Genomic DNA, 9288 nt, shown 5'->3' with positions numbered 1-9288 from the left:
ATCAACTTGTGGTAACTGACTTCTGTCATATGTGGGATGTGAGTGTATTTTTTTGGTCAATGAGAGATTTTCCTAGTATAAACACTGCTATCTCTTAAACCAGGGCTGAGTGTGGCATTTGTCGTACTGTGTAGTAAAAAATCCATCCAATGTCAGAGATGTGAAGTAGCTCTCCCTGCACTTTTTACTTGGAGTCAGCGTGCCAAAATTGCCTTGAAACTAAAATTGTTCTGTCAGAACTGAAGCTCTAACAAGATGTATTTTAAATGAAGAGAGCTTGTGTGTGCTGGGTGAGACTGGCATTCAGATCTTTATCTTAAATCCTTCAGCCTGGAAGGATGTTCTGGACTGTTTTTTCAGTGTGGTGGTGTTCTCAGACATCCTGTGTTAATGAACTCTGTGTAGTTGTTAGAGCTTGGGGAGTCGAGGGTGGGGAGGAATAATCGATGCCTGGCCGGTTGGTTTTGCTTCTGATCGCAGGAGTCTTCTGCATCTTCTGCTGCTGCAATCAGCCTGTTGGCTGTTGTTTGAGACTCTCACTGGCTGCTCCATCCTGTGCTCTAGAACTTCTGCCAACTGCTGCCAAAGCATGCCTGACCTCCCCTCTCTTCTCTCTGCAGGATTTTAGCTGATGTGAAAATGAGAATAAGCAGTCCCCTGCAGCCCCCGGTAAAGGCTACCCACGCACTGTGAGCTGGGGCACAGGACCCTGATGGAGTAACTGGGGACACCAATGAAAGAGCCATATGCTCTTTTTATTGCACATTAGACTAAACATCTAGATTGACGTATAGACTTTAACAAAGAATACGGGCAACTTTGGGTATGTACCTGAGTTACTACTTTGTTTCTCTGCTGCTCATCTTCCAAGTAGATTTATGTCATCCTAGTGAAAATCAAAAGATGGGCAGGAACAAAAATCTTTCTGTAATCATGCTGGTGCGTTGCTTTCTGTGATGTTCTCCGGTAAGTTCGTGTGGGCTGTTGCGTCCCAGCTTTGGACTGCACTCCTGCGATGGCAGTTCCTGCTGCTGGGGTCCTCCAGTGTGCCTGCTGTACAGAGCGGGCGGGGGTCTGCACAGGCTTTGATGGTGCAAGGGGGATGTCTAGGGGAGGCAGGAATTACTGCCAGTTGTAGACCCCTGTCCTTACAATGATTGCAAGGTTTTTCTGAGACAAGCCTCACGAGCCTGTCCTGGTGAGGAGCTGCTTCATCACTGTGCCTTCCTGGCTCCTGCAGACCCTTAGTGTCCAGCTCTGTCTAGCTGAAACCATGGAGATCTTTTCACTGCCTCCATGCCAGAACAGCTGGACTCGAGAAGCTCTGTCCTGTGTAGAGTTGCTGACTGGATTCCCCCTGCGCTTCCAGCAGCTTCAGCACCTGGGTGAAGGTGAGAACCTGTAACCTCTGGGGCTCTTGGAGGTTACTCACAGAATCTCATCACCTGCTGGTTATGGCTGTGTTTAGGTCCTGGATGAAGGTCAGGGTTCTGCTTTCCTCTTTCTACTGTACTGCACTTGGAATTCAGCTCTTGACTTCCCGCTTACCTTTGCTTCCCACTCCTGATAGATAATGGTCTGCTTGGCAGGGTCGCTTTAGGCTGGCGATTGCAAATGCTGACCTCTACGTTCCTGCCCAGCTGTGTCAATGGCTGATGCCCGTGCCTGGCGGACTGACCCCAGAACAGCCCGAGCAAGGTTCTGGCCGACCTCTCCGCAGTTTGATTGTGTGGAGCCTAGCGGTGGTGTTTTCCCATTGCATCAGCTGAGCATGTGGTGTTGGAGTACTTGGGTTTGGAGGTAACAAGCAGAGATAGCCCTCGAAACTTGTTTAAACCTGCTGTTTAAAAAAAAAATAACTCTTCCTACTATTTGCTTTCTCAGATCAAACAAACTCTGCTTTCTTTTTAGAATAAAGACACCATGTGTGCATGGATATATTTAAGTATTTTTTTCCTGCAGTCTTGGTACTTAACTGCAGCTGTGCGTGTGTTACAGCCGTATTCTCCCAAGAGCACTGTAGTGTGCAGCCTTTTCTAGGCTGGGCAGGCTTCTGCGTTTTCATCGTTTTAGCACAATGGGACACAGGGTGTCCTTGGTGCATTATGACAGCAAAATCAGAGAACGCCAGCACAGCTAAAAATTCAGTCACCATCTAACTTTTTTTTTTTAAGCTAGTTGTTGTCTTCTCTGAGGATATGTTGACTTGCTTTTCTAACTCCCTACGGTGGATCTGCCAGACAAGTCTGCGTTTAAGGACAATGATATTGTCCCTCGTGGAGCGATTACAGTGCACATCTGGTGACAATATGGCTGGGGTGGCTTGTGGCAGCTGCTGCAAAAGGAGAGGGTCTGCAAGTTGATTCCGTTGCCTCTGTGAGTGGTGGGGCACTGTGTGTGGGAGAGCTAAAAGCTGGTTGCTGAAGGGCTAAGTACCCTTGTAAAGCAAGACCTCATAGAGCAAACGGTGGGGAAGTCTTCAGCGGAGGAGACTTGCCATCGACATGCAGCAGGCTGGTTGTCCTGGCAACAGTTCACAATAAAAGGGTAATTTCAAGGGGGCTGGTGACCCAAAGAGGGCAGCAGTCAATCCCTGATGCAGTCTGTTCAATTTAGAAAGAAGACTTCTTTTTGCTGTTACTAGTAAGCAGCACATATGCTTAGAGTGCAGGCTCTTCTCACTGTTTTACAACTTCTTGTAGCACTGATGTGAGGATATTTTTAGATTATTCTTCTTGTCCCTGCTTATCCTGATGTCTGACAAACGTTTGCAGTTTTTATTCAGCTGCCTCCCATTTTACCTGATGTGTTCTCAACAAAAGATAGTTAATGGCAGTGTTTCTGGGATAGCTGGGAGAGATGACACATAGCATGTAAACAAGGCCTTTTTCTTAGTTATCTTAAAACACCAGTAGAAGATTGAAATGATCTGTTCTTGGGTGCGTGAGGCGGAGTGACTTGTGTGTTTTGAGAATCAGGAGCACAAACTCTCCGTTCCCTAGCCCATCCTCTGGCTGTGCAGACTCCAGAGTAAGAGTGGGGCTGGATACATGACAGCGCCAAAGTCAAGGATCAGAAGGCATTCCCTGTCTCGTCCCCTTGACCTGCTGCTAGCATATGGACCACCTTGAGCTTGCGATCCTGTCAAGCCTGATTAGTAAGAAAGCTTTGATTTTTTTTTTTTCTAGAACAAGGTTTCTGTGGTGTTTTTATAGGGGTGTACTGCTTGCTTGATGTTAGGGCTGAAACGTTGGCTCAGCAGAAGCATAGGGCACTCTGGCTGCTTTGTGCTGTAACAGGCCTGGGCAGATGTGGTCACAAAATTGCCTTGGGCACCTTCTGTCAGGCACCATTGTCTCCCTTGCCCTGCCCGGATTCCACCCCGGCTGATCACGTTCTGTTCTTCTGCCTCTCCCCGACCGCTGCAGGTGGGTATGGGCACCGCAGGGTGCTTTCTTCGATCCCTGTCACCAACCGGTGTGTAGCCTTGCGGCTTGCTGGCAAGCAGCTGCTCTGCCTCCTGCCACAAAATGGCTGCCGGCTTGCTGCTGGGCAAATCAGTTGTGTTGTTTTCCCTCGTGTTTTGAGTCTCTGTGTGTTAAAATTCTTCTGCTCGTAGAGCAGGAAAGAGAAGGATGTGTCCCAAAGACAAATGGTCTCCTTCGAAATGAAAGGTGTATTGGCACAAGAGCCCCGCAGAAAGCTTGCTGACACTGTAGATTCTTGAATGAAAGAAAACGTACAGCCATTCTAATAACGTGCTTCCACTTGTGGGATGAGAAAACCGTGGTGTGCTGTGGGAGACGTAGCCCAACAGGGAAATGGTTTCTCAAGAAGAACAGTGGCATGAGGCACCAGAAAATTGTTCTCAGAGGGCCTCTCGGCAACACTTTAGAATGGATGTGTTTGGCTTTATTACCAAAAAAAGCTCCTTCTGGGAAAGAACGTGCCACAGGGCTGTTTCCTGAGGCAGCTCAGGTTTATGAGTTGCCTGCTGGAATTAAGGCCTAAAGTCTAGTCTGCCTCCTAAGGAACCTGGGCTTACGTGGCCAGCGCTGGCTCTTCGTCCTCTTTCCCCAGCAGCTCAGGTCTGTTTCCAGCAAATTTGAGACAAGGACAGGGATTGCAAAGAGAAACGATTTCCAGAAGATTTTGTGGTGCTTAATAACTGCATAGGAAAGGAAAACTCAAATTAATGTTTCCTCCAAAGGATGGCTATGAATCAACACCGTTAGATAGCAGAGGTTCAAGCGAGGCAGACGAGTAAGAAAGAAGCAGTTGGTGTTTAGCTGATCTTGGAGTGATTCATGCAGTGTGCAAGTGACCCCAACTACAGATATGAGACTCTGGTGATACCTGAAAATGATCAGATGACCCCTGTGAAAAGGGAGTGGAAGATTTGTGTGTGCTCTGCCGTTAGCCTGTCTAGGAGTCAGAGGGCTCTGTGGGCACCGTGTTCTGTGCAATTAGTGGGACCAGAGCAGAAAAAGGAATGGGGAGCACACTGAGCTTCATGGCACTGCGTGTTTCCAGCCACAGGGTCAGGTGGAAGCTGCCCAGGTTCTCCTGAGGCATGGTGGTGTTCTGGGACAGAGCAGTTCTCTGGCTGCACCTGCAGGCCATAGCACCTTCTGCGCTTACCCAGGCTCTCGAATTCTGCCCCAGTGGCCTTGCCGATTCTGTACTGGAGGTGGAGGACGTGTTCAGCGCATCGGTTCCGAGGGAGACGTGGAGGCAATGAAAATGGCTGTTCTGGCTAAGTGTTGTGACTTCTGGTGTTAGAGATAATCTGTATTGGGAAACAGGATTCTGATTATTTCACTTCCCTCTTTGAGTCTCATTTATTTATGGCTTTTTTCTTACGATCTAGACATGTTTAGTGTTCGTCAGTCGTTTTGTTGTTGCTTCACACCTCCATCCGCCGCCTTGCCCCGGGACTCTGCGTTTGCACCGTGCCCTGGGCTGGGCCGGGGTCCCCCCGCTGGCGTGGGCGGAGGGACGCTCGTGAACGGTCACGTACCGCGGGGAGCGCATGCTGGGCGGGCAGCCCCCCCCCCCCCCCCCCCCCCCCGGGGTTCACCCCGGCCCGGGCCCCGAGCCTGGCCGCTCCCGGGCGGGGCGGTCCCGTTCCCCCTCCCGCATCGGGCCGGGCCCTCCCCGCGCGTTGGCGCCCGCAGGTGGCGCCGCCTCCCTTCGCCTGGCCCGGGAGGGGGCGGAGCGCTGGGCCCCGGCGCGTCCGGAGGGGCGGGGTCCGCCGCTTCCGCAGGGACCCCCGCCCGCCCCAGGCCCCTGGGTGGGCTTCGCGGGCTTTGAGACGAGCCGGCGCCCTGGGGATGCTGCGCCCGGGAGCCAAGAGCCCGAAGCGCGGCCCCAGCTGGCTCTGGGCTGGGACCGGGGGTGCTTTGACGGAGCCTTGGCCCAGGCTGCCCGGGGAGGCTGTGGAGTCTCCTTCTCTGAAGAGGTTCACGACCCGCCTGGTCGCGGTGCTGTGCAGCCTGCTCTGGGTGACCCTGCTTCGGCAGGGGGTTGGGCTGGGTGACCCGCAGAGGTCCCTGCCAACCCCGACCATGCTGTGAGTCTGTGCTGCCGGCCCTGCTTCCCGGCCAGCCCGGCCGTGGGGTTCACCCACCCCGCGGAGCTGGAGCTGCCTGTGGGTGCTCTCCGCAAGGCTCCTGGCCTCCCAAACAGCTGGCAGCGGGCCAGGGCGATACAGCTTAACGGGTGTTCCAGGGGGCTGGAAATCCCTGGAGCTTTAATCCTGACTGGCTTGATTGCCCTGGCAGGTCAGTTAAGGGTTACTGTATAAGCAGGGCGGTCTGTCTGCCATGGGAGGGTGTAGGCGAAGCGGATGCGTGTGCAAGTGGCTAATTATGATTGCCCAGTACTTGCTGAGCGTCTCCAACATTTTAAGCCTCAGGGTTTTGAAGGCTGGGGCTTCCCAAAGCCAGTGATGGGGTGAAAGGCTTGCCCATCTGCTTTCAAAGTTCCTTAGTATCCCAGATTCCTCAGATGCTTTAAAAATGAAACTACTATTTGGTCTCTTCCTGCCTCTGTGATCAGCAGAAGGAAGCTGAGTTTCTGGTCTGGTTCCTGACGGCTTGTTTAAGGACTCAGGTACTCAATCTTGACCAGTTTCCCTTGTTTTACTTAGAGACATTTTTCCGGAGAGTGCAGCACTGACCTTCAGCTAACCACAGAAGAGGTGGTTCTCAGTGGGAACTGAGCACTCCTGAGAACGTGGCCCATGGCCTTTTTGCTTGCAAAGCCCCAAGCATAGCCCAGTGACTCTACAGATAAATAACATGAGTTGTTCTTCTTTCCTTGTGTCAGAGCGTTTTCTTTAACTGATACCAGGATTGCTGTATGAACATCCAGGTAACTAGTGAATTTTGGCCTCAATACTTAGGTTTGTGTTCTAGGTCAGTGCCTGGGAGTAGCCACATCCAGAATGGGATAAAAACCAGTGCCCTGTTGTGCAGCTTTGTCTTTTATGAATAGGTGAAATGTGGATCGGGAAGATGCTGGCTATGACCTTGGATACCTTCAGCTTATATCCCTTCAGGGAGAGATTGCGGCTAATGCTGCGGGCGAAGAATTGACTGGAATGCTCTGCTCCCAGCTTTGCTTTGTGTGCACTGAATGAATGGAGGCAAATTACGCAGACCTCGTCCTGTAGGAAGGGCTGCAAAGCAGGACATCGCAGTACCCAAGCAAAGGTATTCCAGAAAAAAACCCTCAGGGGATCTGAATAATGTTCCCACGTATGTTTCTTGTCAGATGACCCCAGACAGAAATGTGGAGCGTTGCTCAGGGTAGGCACGCTGAGCGTGACATGGCAGGCATCCAGGCGTGCGGCTGCCTAGCTCAGAGACAGATAGTTCAGTCTGTCCAGGGAATTGTTTCCCTGTGCTCACAATCCCCAGCTTCCTGGAAGTAAGTCCCTAAGCCTAGTTTCCATGTTAGCAAAGTTAAAATACTAACCTGGAATGCTTTAACAACGCAGCTGCATCCCCAAAGCGCTTGCTGGCCTCATGCAGAGTGGAGGGTTGGAAGGATGCCCAGCCTGAAAGCAGGGCTGTGCGCCTGCCACCGGACCGTCTGCTGTTCTGAGGCAGCGTGCGTGAACCAGGAACGGAGAGTGAGAAGCGAAAAACCCAGATTCAATCTCTACAGCATCTAAGAAAAATATCCCTTTACTAAAGCACTTTTTGTAAACTGAAAGGGTTTGGGGGTGATTGTTGTACTTCTTTGTTGCAATTGCTTTCCTTTCCTTGAGTTTAGAAGGTCGCACCCTAAAGGGAAAATCCCTAGTCACTGTTTTGAAGAGCCTGAGCGTGCCCTCTGGAGTGGTCTGCAGGACGCGTGTGCCCCCTCCTCGGGTCTGCGTCATGTTCACCATTCCTGTATGAACAGTCGCTGTTTGCTTTTCCCGAGCCACATCTCAGTGCCACCCAGTTGTGAAGGTAACCTGCTTAGAGATCAAAGGCAATAAATATTTGTACTTAAAGTCTCTCAAACCTAAGATGATAAATACCTCTTATCTTTCAATTCCTTATTTTAATCAAGTAATAAAGCAAGGTCCAGAGCTTCAGGCTATGAGCAGTACCACTTCTGAAGCCAGTTACTGTGATTCGGGAGGACACGTAGCAATGCTTGCACACGCCGTCATCGGTCTGAACACAAAAGCACAGAAATCCTCCAGTTTGAGGGTTCATGGTAGCATTTAAACAAAGCTCACTCAAACAGCTTTTAGGCTGATTATTGATTCTATGTGACTTAAATATATAGTTGTTAAATAACTGCTTAGGAGAATGACAAGATCACAAATTTTATCAAAGTGATTAGTAAACGATGTAAAAAGATGGTGCTTCTGGTATTTTGCTGCACAGCTGAGTATCACGAGCAGAATTATACAGAAAAGTCCTTAGAAATCCTTTATTCTTTCTTCCTATTGTCTGTCTAGACTGTCTAATCTGTACACAGGCTCCTAGAAATGGGGAGAGGCTTTGTAGTTGCTTTTAGACATTCTGCAGCATGCTGCATAGCTCTGGGAAAGAACAGCAAATGTCGTATGGAGAGAACTGGGTGACCTCAGGACCAGGATGCCAGAATGGCAGGAAATCATGTACTGTGTGGTTATGTAGTTAGGGACAAACATAAAGTATTTTTGCTGGAAGCTGGAGACTCATCCTTTGGAAAGAACAGAAGTCGCCGATGTGTTGCAGCCGGGAAATGGATTGGTGTGCACAAATCCAAAACTGTATTGGGGCAAATTAGAAGAGAATTGATGTCTGGGTGAGCGTCTGCTGTTCTGCTTAGGTGAGAAAGGTGAGCTCAAGCTAGAAGAGACCCCTAAATCAACCAGGGGAAAGGAGAGAGGTCCTCTCTCTTGAGGGCCAGGAGAGCAGGGCACAGCCGATAGAAAGGACCATGCGAGGATAGTATTGCTCTTTATCTAAGACTGCTGGGATAAGAAGACCAGAAATCAGAATACATTTTGTAGCTCTGGTTAGGGAGGGGGAGTGGGGCAAAGAGATCGAACCAAACGTGTGCGCCCTTAAGAAGGCTGTAGTGTGATCCAGTGCTCTGGGAAACGGCTTGGGCTGGAGGGCAGCATGCTGATTGTGTTTGTTGCCACAGTGTGTCTGTTGCTTAAAGTTTCTGTTCCAAGGAATAAAAACTGGATGTAGACAAAGCAGATAACATCGCCTGTCTGACAGTAACCAGCTATGCTGTAGCACGCACCAGAAGTAACTGTCAGGGGAGAGAGTCGATGGAGATGTAGAGCCAGACGCAGATGTGGCTGCTGAGGAGACTGAGGCTCTGCGTTCCTGAAATCTGTGCTCCGCTCTGCTGCTGCTTCATATATGAACTGGAGAACCTCATTTGTGTCATATGTAGTATCATGACTCCCTGTGAATGTTGTTTCTCTGTTGCACTCACTGGTATGCAAAAGTCAGTTGCAGAGGGGAAGCTGTAGTAACAACCTTCGCAAAGAAAGGAGACACAAGCAAGAAAGATTGGTGCATTTTACACTGCAACCATTACTTTCTCTTCTCTACAGCACAGGGAAAGGATCAGTCTCTGGCAGACTTTAGTGAGAACTTGTTAATGAACTTTGGGACCCTCAGATAAAGAAGCAGGGAGATCATTATGGACAAGAAAATGCACTAAGAATGCCTTGAGTCTAATTATGCCCAAGGCAGGACAAATGCCACAACTGTCTCCTAATATCAAGAAATCCAAAGCAACTCTTTTGGAAGGACTGTGCTTCCCCTGGATGCAAAA

The sequence above is a fragment of the Opisthocomus hoazin genome, chromosome 18, assembly GCF_030867145.1.
Source record: "Opisthocomus hoazin isolate bOpiHoa1 chromosome 18, bOpiHoa1.hap1, whole genome shotgun sequence".
Taxonomy (NCBI): Eukaryota; Metazoa; Chordata; class Aves; order Opisthocomiformes; family Opisthocomidae; genus Opisthocomus; species Opisthocomus hoazin.
This window is presented reverse-complemented; position numbering follows the sequence as displayed.